Raw genomic sequence first — 13,314 nt, 5'->3', positions numbered from 1 at the left:
AATGTGTTGAGTTATCATCCTCTGTGTCCATCGGATGAAGAGATCCTGCTAATCCCTGATAAACATTTTGTCTGGGTGTGCGCGTCTGAGCGCCATTTATGAGCTGGTACTGTCAGTTATTGAATTACAGCGATTTGGGCACCATGGAAGCAGCAGAGTTTTACAAGCGGCGCTGAATGGCTTCGCATTGCGTTTAATTCCATGGTTTCTGTTCAACGAGCCACTCAGGTATTTGCCTGATTTTAATTAGAATAGGCTATATTTAATCTTGTGCCTCACAGTTATTGTTTATGCAAAGTAAAACAACTTCTGCATACTGGCGGGGCTTTGCTTTAGCTCAAAAGCCTTCCCTGCCCTTATTATGATAATAGTTTCAATAACTTGTCCGATCCATGTTCAATTCGTATGACGTTTTGGATCAGAATTCCCTGGATCCAATCAGGTAAGGATAAAAGAGTGCAGGGGATGAGAAAGAAATTTAATGCCAGTCAAGTCGTCAATGGTGTGTTGGGTTAAGTCGTGAAATTTTCGTATTTTTTTATTTTTTTATTTTTTATTTTTTAATTCAATCACAGCTAAAATTGACGAATTTGTGAGCAGAGATTATTTAAAATTCCCCGCCAGACGAAATTGCAAGGGATAAACGAAGGAGGAGGTCGGAGTTCGTCATATTAGTTAGAGATTTTCATCATATTATTTAACAAAACTAGCCATACATGCATGGGCCCATAGGCCTCAAGGGTTCAACATAGCTCTGATACCAAGTGTAAGGACCACTTTCAAACTATTTACTTTTTTTTTTTTTTTTAATTCAATCACCGCTAAAATTGAGGAATTTGTGAGCAGAGATTATTTAAAATTCCCCGCCAGACGAAATTGCAAGGGATAAATGAAGGAGGAGGTCGGAGTTCGTCATATTAGTTAGAGATTTTCATCATATTATTTAACAAAACTAGCCATACATGCATGGGCCCATAGGCCTCAAGGGTTCAACATAGCTCTGATACCAAGTGTAAGGACCACTTTCAAACTATTTACTATTTTTTTTTTAATTCAATCACAGCTAAAATTGACGAATTTGTGAGCAGAGATTATTTAAAATTCCCCGCCAGACGAAATTGCAAGGGATAAACGAAGGAGGAGGTCAGAGTTCGTCATATTAGTTAGAGATTTTCATCATATTATTTAACAAAACTAGCCATACATGCATGGGCCCATAGGCCTCAAGGGTTCAACATAGCTCTGATACCAAGTGTAAGGACCACTTTCAAACTATTTACTTTTTTTTTTTTTTTAATTCAATCACAGCTAAAATTGAGGAATTTGTGAGCAGAGATTATTTAAAATTCCCCGCCAGACGAAATTGCAAGGGATAAATGAAGGAGGAGGTCGGAGTTCGTCATATTAGTTAGAGATTTTCATCATATTATTTAACAAAACTAGCCATACATCATGGGCCCATAGGCCTCAAGGGTTCAACATAGCTCTGATACCAAGTGTAAGGACCACTTTCAAACTATTTACTCTTTTTTTTTTTTAATTCAATCATAGCTAAAATTGACGAATTTGTGAGCAGAGATTATTTAAAATTCCCCGCCAGACGAAATTGCAAGGGATAAACGAAGGAGGAGGTCGGAGTTCGTCATATTAGTTAGAGATTTTCATCATATTATTTAACAAAACTAGCCATACATGCATGGGCCCATAGGCCTCAAGGGTTCAACATAGCTCTGATACCAAGTGTAAGGACCACTTTCAAATTATTTACTCTTTTTTTTTTTTTAATTCAATCATAGCTAAAATTGACGAATTTGTGAGCAGAGATTATTTAAAATTCCCCGCCAGACGAAATTGCAAGGGATAAATGAAGGAGGAGGTCGGAGTTCGTCATATTAGTTAGAGATTTTCATCATATTATTTAACAAAACTAGCCATACATGCATGGGCCCATAGGCCTCAAGGGTTCAACATAGCTCTGATACCAAGTGTAAGGACCACTTTCAAACTATTTACTCTTTTTTTTTTTAAACAACAAATACAACCAGAAAAGAAACGCATTGAAATTTCAAATTTATTTAGCACACACATTCCTGACACTCATTTCAGGAAAACATATCATAACGTTTACATATGTTTAACTAAGATCAATCGTAATGAAATACATGTGTACCGTTCACCAGAAGGCGAGACTCCGCTTGCTCTGTTGTTACTGGTATTCCCTTGTAGCCGGTCACCTCCGCGAGTGAATGATGACGCACTTGATCCGAATGCGAAGATCCACCGATTCACCTCCCAGCCTACTCCTTGGGTACTCTTCTTCCCCGCGGACCCCCGAGCTGCAATGGGGTTGTACAATGGAGGAAAGCACTAGCTGGTAGAGGAGAGCACACCTTGGCTCAAGAGTCCCCTCTCTAAAATCCTCTACCTCACCAAACTCACTATAGCTTCGTAATCACTGCTCTGACATCATCTCATCCATCCAACAATAGGGTTCCCCAAAAGTTCCTTCTCCCATGGCTTGCCCCTTCTTTTATAGGAGTCCTCATAGGTGACACTTGTCATGTCATGCATAATTAATTATTTTTTTATAATTCAATAGCTTGATTATTCACCCACCCATGTGTCATTCTCACATCAAGGGTCTCCCAGAGTTATTTACTTAAATTTTTATTTAAAACTAATATTTTCCTCACCTCAACAAGATTCCTATTTCTTCTCCTAGTTGTCTCTTTATTCCCCCCTTTTATTCCTTAATTTGTGTTCATTACTTGAAGTCAATTAATGAATCAAGATTTTATCCCCAATCTATTCTCTAATTTAACTCAGGTTATCTCCTAGATGGATATTCTTATGTTGGTTGTTGACACATGGAGCTTCTCTACATTTCTCTAAATTTAATTTATTATTCTCATTTTAATTCACCTTCTTCTTTTCTTAATTAGGTTTAAATTAGTTTAGGATTAATCTTTATCCTTACAATTATGTTTGTCTTTCCCCTTTTTCCTAATTAAACCACATAATATTCCTAGTATTTTCCAAAATGGGAAGGGTAGAGTTTTTAAGGTACTCTATTTTAAATTCTTCCTATGATCCTCCTTATTCCAAGTTTTATTTTTGATTTAATTACATTGGTTTCTAATCATCATTTACCCTTGATGTAAATTTACCTAGTTTTCATTCCTTGCTTATATTTATTTATTATTATTTATTTTTAATGATTCCAAGGATGCCAAGTTTGGTTGTGCCTTTCAAGAACTTCCCTAGAAGTTCCAAGGGTGCCACACCTAGTAGTTTATTTGTGATGCCAAGGGTGCCAGTTTGGTTGTGCCCTTCAAGAACTTCCCTAGAAGTTCCAAGGGTGCCACACTTAGTAGTTTATTTGTGATGCCAAGGGTGCCAAGTTGGTCGTGCCCTTCAAGAAATTCCCCTGAAGTTCCAAGGGTGCCACACCACTTGCCCTTCAAGCATCCAGTGACTACGAGGGGAAAGTATAGTGCAACGTCATAGACCACTATCATCTCCTATGTTGTCTGCTATAGTGAGACTAATGGTGTCGGGGATAAAGGAATCCGCCTTGATGCGCGCCCCCCAGTAAAGTCCTCATGAGCGACCCAACTTTGGGACCTGCCCTCATGGCATCGTGATCTTCAAGGCGAAGGTGTTTCAACCCTTCCAGCCCAAGTCACGGCGGGAGTGCTAGTGGGTAAGATCAGGGACTCTGTCCCACCCCTCCCATGTAGTTCCATCCACCTGTACAACCCCATCACCCATATGTGGGTCATTCGGTCAAGCAACTAATCTGTGTCTGCAACCATTAACATATCATCAGAATATAGATAAACATATATGGCAGATTTCAAGCTCGACTTAGACTTTAAAAGATAAAATAATACGAATTTTCATCAAACCAGGTGTCATCGACATGTCATATGCGAGTGCCTCTGATGGTTTCCTGTCATACTCAATAATCATCAGTAACAAGGTTTCTCAATGTTAGTCAATTATCATAATAGCATAATTAACAATTCCTGGTCATTCACATCATTGTCCATTGTAAGTCTGAAAAGGAAGTAGGTAACATAGGGGACACATCCCTCATGGCTATCATCAATAATCATCAAATGGAAACATACATAATCATTAAGCTATCAACATCGTAACATCGTAGAGATATAACTATCCATCAAATTTATCCTCATTATGCTTTTAGTAGAGCGCATACATATTCTTTACTACCCTCATCATAAATTCAAATAGAGACCAACTTAACTATTTAATATTGCAATCATCAGAATACTGATAGATAAGGTACATAACCATTCATGCTATCATAATATCAATGGAAAGCATTCATAAACATCACAACCATGAATATCTCAATCGCTAATAATAGTGTCATGGGTCCAGATCCTCAATCTGAGGTCCTCGAAGAATAAAGTGTCTAGGATAATGTCGTATTAAGGTCAGGAAACTAGAGTGGGCACTACAAAATCCTCAAAATCCAAGTGCACTAGCAAAATTTGAAAAATAGAGTGGTAGTTGAAAGAACCTTGTAAGATTTGGTGAGGTAGAACATTGTGCAATCTAAGCTTGTTTCCAGAGGCATTAGATAAAAACCTAATAAGAAACTACAACTATGACTCAAAGTGTGTGGTGGAATGTTCAACCTAAAAACCTAGAGATTCTGCCCTAGGTGAACTCTAGTATAAGTATCCGAGAGAGCATTGAACACAACATTGATATGTGGCTAATTGTCATTAATATCAGCTCAAAAGAGAGTTGTTGAGAGATAGTGTTGATACTAGATGTATGGAGAGATTGTTGGAGTGTATAAATTAATTTTTTATAATGCACATTGGTTTGGAGTTTCAAATTCAAGTTTAACTGAGAGAGTAGTTCCCATAACAAATTTGCTCAATGAGAGTAAGAAGACAAGGCCACTAAGAAGAGCCTTTTTGTAGTGGATTTGATGGTAGATATGATCTTGTATGGATGGATTCAAGTGGAAACCACCAACCACACCACTTTTAGTTAGGATATTGATGTAAATATTGGCCTGATGTAGTAAAAGATTGTGATCTAGGAAAATGATGTTGATAGACTAACCCTAGAGAAAAAGTTCTTTGATTTTGTAGAGTGTATCATATGAAAGACTAGAGTGTTAGAGATGAAATGCTAGCCATAATCATGCAACAATAATCGTAGATTTTTTTTTGAGGGAGGACATGGTAGATTGAGTTGGGAGGAGAAATTGACATGGATTTTCAGGGAATGCACTAGATGGCTGGGTTTACATAGGCATAAGGGTCAGTGAGATATGGTTTTCAAGTGATAGGTTTGAAACCATGAAGAATGATTATGGAGGAAGATTTAGTTTATTTTCCAAACTAATTATTCACTAAAGGACCAATACATCTTATCCAACCCAATGGATAATCCTTATGGTCCTAACTCTCCCTCAATATTGTCCATGAAGATATGGTCCCAACCTCTAGAAGAGGAGATAGTAGCCATCTTAGGAGAACTAACTAGAGCCCAGGCCAACAACCAAATTTGAAACTTAGTATCTTTATGTGATATAATGTTAGACTCAGTCGATCAATCCCATTATGTAATCAAGCTAGATCAAGATGGTGTTAGCCAAGCAAATTTTGAAACATTTTATGGCTTAGGGGGATGTGGTGAGTAAATGAATGTATGGAAGCTCAGGAAGAATTAATTATTCAACATGGAGCTCCATGCAAAGGGAAGATGAAGTATTGCCCAGATGACCTATGTTATTGTACCACAACGTGAAACTAATAGTTTAATCACTCTGAGCTCTTAAGAATGAGTGATTCAAGCAATGAAGGTAGAAGCAACTAGAACCATCCGAGTACTAGAGAAGGAAGATCATGAAAAATCATTTACCCGATCAAAGGCGATCCCAGGGATGGGCATGGACAATGGAGCAAAACTACATCTCAACAATATGCTATATGTTCCAGGTTTGAAAAAGAATTTACTCTCAATTTCTTGCTTAGAAGATAAAGGTGATAGATTTGCTTTTGTAGATGTAAAGGTTTTGGCTTGGGTAAATATCCAAGCATTGACAAAGCTACGAAAGTCAATCTATATAGAGTATTAACACCATCTCCTCAAGCCCTAGTTCACATGGAAATCAATCCCATTGAACTATGGCATAGAAGATATGGACATTTACGTTACAAAGTTATTCCCTCTCTCAATAAATTGGTAAATGGCATTCTCAATATTAAAGAAGATCGTGAAGGAATATGCAAGGGATGTGCCTTAGGAAATAATACAAGGAAACTATTTACTAGCAGTGAAACAAGGTCTAAAGAAATATTGGACCTTATCCATTTAGATGTGTGTGGGCTTATCTCTGACAAATCACTTGGAGGTCATATTTATTATGTAACCTTTATTGATGATCACTCTAGAAAGACATGCCTTTATCTACTCAAAACAAAGGACGAAGTATTTGAAAAGTTCAAGGAATTTAGGTCTGAAGTAGAGACCTTAACCGAAAGAAGAATAAAGACTTTGAGATCCAATAATGGCGGAGAATAAACTTCAAAAGAAATAATTGCATATTGCAAAGAAGTAGGAATTAAGAGGGAGCTCATTGTTCCCTACAATCTTGAACAAAATGGAGTTGCAGAAAGGAAGAATAGAACACTTGAAGAATGTATACAAACAATATTTCTTATTAAGATATTCCTAAATTTCTATGGGGAGAAGTTGCAATAACTGTTGTATATATACAAAATAGAAGTCCTCATAGAATCCTCGATAATATGACACCGGCAGAAGCATTCACAAGAAGGAAGCCATGTGTTGACCATCTCTGAATCTTTGGATGTCCCACCTATATCCATGTTCCAAAGGAAAAATGAAAGAAGCTAGATTCTACAAGCATTAAAGGGATTTTTGTTGTCTACAATCTTTCTTTAAAGGCGTGTAGAATCTACATCAAGGAAGGAAGACATATTGAAGTAAGTAGGGGCATTATATTTGATGAAAATCATTCCTACAAAAGATCCAAAGATATTCCTATTGATTATGATGACAAAGACATACCACTATTCGAAGAAGAAGAGCATCATGTCAATCCTACTAAAAATCAAGAAGAAGAAGGACAGAGTGATCATATTCAACCTGTGGTCATACCATACACAAGGAAGAGGCGAAATTGGTTAAAAGCTACCCTTGAATATGTTGAAGGACATGGCGTTGCGAAAGGAACTTTTAGAGAAAGCAAAAGACCAAAAATATATTATGGATATGCTGCATACATGACAAAACTAATAGAAGTTGAACCAATTGTTAAAGAAAGTGCAACTAGGTTTAGTATTTACAAATGTAATTTTGATCTTTGTACTTGTCAAGAAAAGAAATATTATTTTTGTAAATTATAAGAATGAGTTTCTTGCTCATTCCATAGGTCTACGAAAGTCAAAGAATCAAAGTCATGTTAAAGATCTCTTCTTGAGCATGAATATGGGTCAACCTAGTGTCAAGTAGCCCTCCAAGACAAGCACCATCCTCCAAAGAAAAATATTGTCAGCAAAACGATGTGAAATACAGTCAAGTCAGCGTCAAAGTATTTATAGATGACACGTCGACTCAATAAAAGGACACAACGGTTCACTAAGTTCACGTCGGCTTGCATACATGGACTAACACCTATAAATACACAATTGGAGTAATCACAAGAGGACATAACTTCGGATCACTATGAAAATTCGATGGCACAGTAAGGTACAAGATATCGGTGATAAGCACAGTGACGTCTTCGCATAAGATCTCCGAAATCTCAGGCAAGCACAGTGACACATAATCTCGGGTTTCTCTGTGATTTTTTGTGGTAAAAAGGACTTCAGATACCTCTGCTATCTTCGGTGATGATCACAGTGAAATATAACAGTGTCATGACCATGGTCTCTTCTCGATTTCAGTGACTACTATCTCAGAAGTTATAGTTTCGACATGCATACAAAGAACCTCAGCCATACTATGTCTCGACTTATATATATACACAGTCACAATCTTGATCTCGCAGTCTTGGTGTATCTATGATGGAGAGGATCATATAGTCTTGGCATATCATTAAGACATAGTCGTGATCTAAGTATAGTCACAACCATGGTCTTAGGGAGATCTTTGTAGTAGTGCAACAAGATGACACAGTAATGCTGGCGCAGTTGAGACGATGCAACAATGATCTATGTGAAGATGGAGTAATGGTGAAGAAGCAATGATCTCATTGTCATAATGAGTATCTCAGTAGAGGCACAATAATGTTCTCAGTGATGACAGCAGCAAGGAAGATCTTAGTGGTGCAGTGATGATGAACTCAACAATGACGAAGAAGAGGATTGGTGTCTTGGTCTTGGAGTCCCCTAATAGGTCAAGGGTCAAGGTCTTGGTATTCGTTAATTGGAATCTCTATAAGAAGAATTTTGTGTGGGTTTCCTCTACAAGAGGAAGAGGTTTTGGCCCTAGCAGAAAGCCAACATCTTGTGTTCTTGTCTCTTGTATTTTGGTAACTGTTTGATGAAATAAGAAATTCACATACTAATAATATCAAGATAAGATTGTGCTAATAAGAAAAAAGTTAAAATACCTCACAAATAGTTATCATGTGAAGAAGAATCACATAAACTACATTTGAGGAAGTTTCTCATCAAGAAGTATGGAAGAAGGTTATGCAGGAAGAATATCAATCTATCATAAAGAATGGGGTTTGGAAAATTGTTTCTAGACCTAGTAACAAATCGATTGTCACCTCTAAATAGATCTACAAGATCAAGCATGTTGTTGATGGAAGCATAGACAAGTACAAAGCTAGATTCGTTGCAAGGGGTTTCTCTCAAAAGGAAGGCATAGACTATGAAAATACATTTGCGTCTACCGCAAAATATACTACAATAAGATCTTTGGTTTCATTTTTTGCAACAATGAGATGGAATATCCATCAAATTGATGTAAAGACAACATTTTTGAATGGAACCATCATTGGAGAAGTACATATTGAACAACCTAAAGGCTTTGAAATAAATGGCAAAGACGCTCATGTTTGTAGACTCAACTTATATGGTTTGAAGCAAGCTCCTAGGGAATGGTATGCAAGAATGGATGCATACCTTCTAAGAATTGGGTTCGTCAAAAGTTTTGTTGATCCAAATCTCTATATCAAGGTCGTGGATAATGAGCTAGTCATTATTCTACTATATGTGGATGATCTATTTATTACAGGTGTAGAGTGAAGAATACAAGAATGCAAGAAGATGTTGGTAGCCGAATTTGAGATTAAGGATCTGGATCTAATGCATTATTACATAGAATTAGAAGTATGGCAGAAACCTCGAGAGATTTATTTGGGGCAAGGAAAGTATATAATTAAGTTGTCGCAGAAATTCGCTATGACCAAATACATGCTTTGTTTTGAACATTCTTAGCCAATTTCAGTTGGAGCCTCTTCGTGATCATTGGATATTTTCCAAGCATATATGGAGATATCTACGAGGTACTATTTATCACTACCTAAAGTATGATAGCAAGGAGGTCAAGTTGACAGGTTTACAGACTCTGATTGGGGTGGCAGTGAGAATGATGGAAGAAGCACTATTGGTGGATGTTTTAGTTTGGAATTTGTGATGATTTCATGGATGAGTAGAAAACAAGATCCTACCGCTTTAAGTAGTGTCGAAGTTGAGTATGTGGTTGCATGTGAAGTAGGAAACGAGGTTGTATGGTTAAGGAAGATTCTGTCAAATTTGTTTGAGAAACCTCTAAGTCCTATTGTGATAAATTGTAATAATCAAAACAGCATTAAGATGTATGAAGATCATGTGTTCCATGCGAGGAAGAAGCATATCAACAATAAGTACCACTATATTAGAAGTTTGGTACAAGATGGGATCGTGAAGCTACAATATGTTTTGATCGACGAATAGGTAGTTGATGTGTTAACAGAGCCTCTTCCTAATAAAAAGTTTGAATATATAACAAGAAAGCTTGGTTTGGTTGATATCACTTATTTTGTTAACGAAAGATGTTTGGAAGGGACTTGAGGAGGCATCTTGTGTGATACAAAATAACTGTGAGGACATCTAGCTAGCATATGTGTTGATGTCTAATTCCCAAAGTAGGGAGGGTGGTGTTGGTCATAGAGCTTTGAGCTTTCATTACACACCTAGTTCCCTGGGTTGATGGTTAGCAAGTAAGCCTAATGGTACCTAGAGAGGGTGAAAGCTTTAGTCCATCTTAGTCCCTCCCGGATAGATTGTCCTAGTCTATGGAACCTTATGTGCCGAAGTTCTTCGTACTTCTTGTGTTTTGAGATCTTCCTTGCTCTTGTATATACATATGCAAATTATGAATACCTCCCTAGTTAAGAGGGAGTGTTGAAGAATGTAACTAGGTTCAATCTTCATATTTATATTTGAGTCAAAGAATGAAAAATAGTTTTTTACTATTATTACAATGACTTGTTAAAGCATGGGTTGCATGCTTGGGTCATCATTTTATAGGTCAAAGCCCCCATTGTGGACTTCTAGTTTTTATATTAAGTTATTAGAGTCATTGTCTATTTAATGCGACCCATTTTGGGATTTTGTATCATTTAAAAAGAATTATTATTGAGTCAAAAATGTATTTTGTCACCTCCACACCAAGTCGGCCCTACCCTGATGAAGTCGGCCTACAAGAGTACAATTCGACCCACAATTCAACTCAACAAGTTCGATACACATCAATGAAGTGTAGAAAAAGTGTGAAGTTCAAGGGGAAGAACGAAGAAGTACAAGTCGAAGTTTATGGGCTATCTCTCTCTCTCTATCTCTCCCTCTCTCTTTTATGCGAAGTTATTGGGCATGTTGAAGTTTCTAGGCTCTCTCTCTCTCTCTCTCTTTTATGCGAAGTTATTGGGCTATTTGTTGGATATAAGTTTTGCTGCTGGGAAGGTGGAAATTATGAAAGTGTTGGGTCAAAGGTTCTGCTATTGGAAGGTCGAAATTCTGGATCTGCTAGGTCGAAGTGATGTTGCTGCAAGGTCGCAGATCTAAATTGAAGTTGCTTGAAGGAAGGGTTGACTTGGTGGTTGGAGGAGGTATGTGTCTAGGTTGAAGAGTATTGGATTATCTTGTACTAACTACTGAAGGAAGAAGTTTCACTGGGTTTTCCCCTAGATAAGGGTTCTGCCCTGGCAGAATGCCTACATCTTGTGTCTCTTGTTCTTGTGATCTCCATACACACATAATTTGGTAATTGTTTGATGAAAGATAATATAATAAAGATATAAAGGAAGCCAATACAATTCACAAGTAATTATCAAGAAGGAGAAATCTAACCCTAATTCCACTAACATTGATTTCTCAACAACCTGAAGTAATTCAAATGTTAGTCAATACTTCCCTCATATGACATGGCAACCATTTGAGACATGCTTAATGATGATATTTGAAACAATCATTTGGCATGGATTATATGAAATAATGCATTATCAATGCATTAATTTGTTATCACCTAGGACTTGTATAATGTGTGCTAATATGAGATTATCCTTGTAATTTTATAGAGATGCATGAATTTTGAGAGAAACTAAAATATTGACTTGTCATTTAGTGAAATAGTCAATTCCTTCATATTTAACATGATATATATGACACCAAAATCTAATTATTTAGAATAACATTTGACATAATACAAGCTTCTTGTATTTGCATAATAATTGCAAGATAAAGTTTTAGTTTCTCAAAGGGAGGGATTTATTATCTATATATTTATTTGTATGCCCCATTTTGTTTGGATTTATTATCTATATAATTTGGATGTCTGTCCTTCATCGACTTGATGACTTGTCTTATATGTGGCTTTGAAACTAATGAATTTTATGCATGTTTCGGATATTATGTAGGCTACTTGTGTCTAATATATGTGGTTGAGTGCATATGCATGTGACATGCATGTTGTTCTTCGATGATGAGATGATATATGTATTCTTATTTGTGGAACTAATTAGAATGCATAAAATATTGTTGATATGATTATTCTATGGTTGTTCCTCATATCTTACTGAATAAATCTAGTTTAGACTACAACAGGATCTTGAAAAAGCTTCTTGTGTGCATTAGCGCTTGCATTTTTTTGGCTCCCTCCTTGTTCCTCAATTGTCTACATAATGGTAGTTACATTTTTTAAAGATGAATGTCATTAAATTTATCTCCACACTCTTAAGCTATTCAAGAATCTATTAGGTGAATGAGTATCTAGAATCTAGTTTATATATATATATATGCTTTTGACCTATTATATGACATTAATTTAGTTTTTTTATGACGTTATTTAGTTTTTTAATATATAATATTGATTACATTATTTTAATTTTTTTAATATACAATCAATATTAACCATGTTATTGAACAATATCCATGCATCATCCATGTCATATTGGATTATATTACAATTATTCGATAAACGATTTTCAAGGTTTAACATCTAGGAAAGATTTACATTTAAGTGCCCACAAATTCAAAGTTTGAATAATCCCTAGTACTTTTTAAAGTCAAAGTTTGGGCAATCTTTATTTGTTTTTTATAAAGTCAAAGTTTGAACAATCTTTATTTATTGTTTATAAAGTCAAAGTTTGAATTAGGTGTTCAATACAACTAACAAGGTTCACTAAAAATGAAGTTTTTTTCTTTTCCTTTTGCCATATATATCTAGCATTCAATAAGCCCTTGAGTTGGACTCATTAGTTAGTAACTTTTGGTCGACTTATCATTTGCAAATTTGACTCATCCATAAGTAGTTGATAGATAGTATCAAATTTTGAATAACCCCTACTACTTTTTTAAAGTCAAAGTTTGGGCAATCTTTATTTGTTTTTTATAAAGTCAAAGCTTGAGCAATTTTTATTTATTGTTTATAAAGTCAAAGTTGTGTTCAATACAATTAACAAGGTTCACTAAAAATGAAGTTTTTTTCCTTTTCCTTTTGCCATACATATCTAGCATCAATAAGCCCACGAGTTGGACTCATTAGTTAGAAACTTTTGAGTTGACTTATCATTTGCAAGTTTGACTCATCCATTGATAGATAGCAATCAAGCTTGATAATCCAATTATATCTCAAAACCATAGACCTACTATCCAACAACTACTCTCCCAATGGTGATGCTCTCTATTCTAAAGAATAAGGCCTTGAAGAATCATGACATTTCTACAAATCAATATTTTACCAAACTCATTTCAGATAAACTGATTTTTCTAACATTTTTTTAATAAAAACATTATGACAAACAATTCC

Source organism: Pinus tabuliformis, chromosome 8, assembly GCF_031772625.1.
Source record: "Pinus tabuliformis cultivar Carrire ecotype Pingquan chromosome 8, CPIR1, whole genome shotgun sequence".
NCBI lineage: Eukaryota > Viridiplantae > Streptophyta > Pinopsida > Pinales > Pinaceae > Pinus > Pinus tabuliformis.
This window is presented reverse-complemented; position numbering follows the sequence as displayed.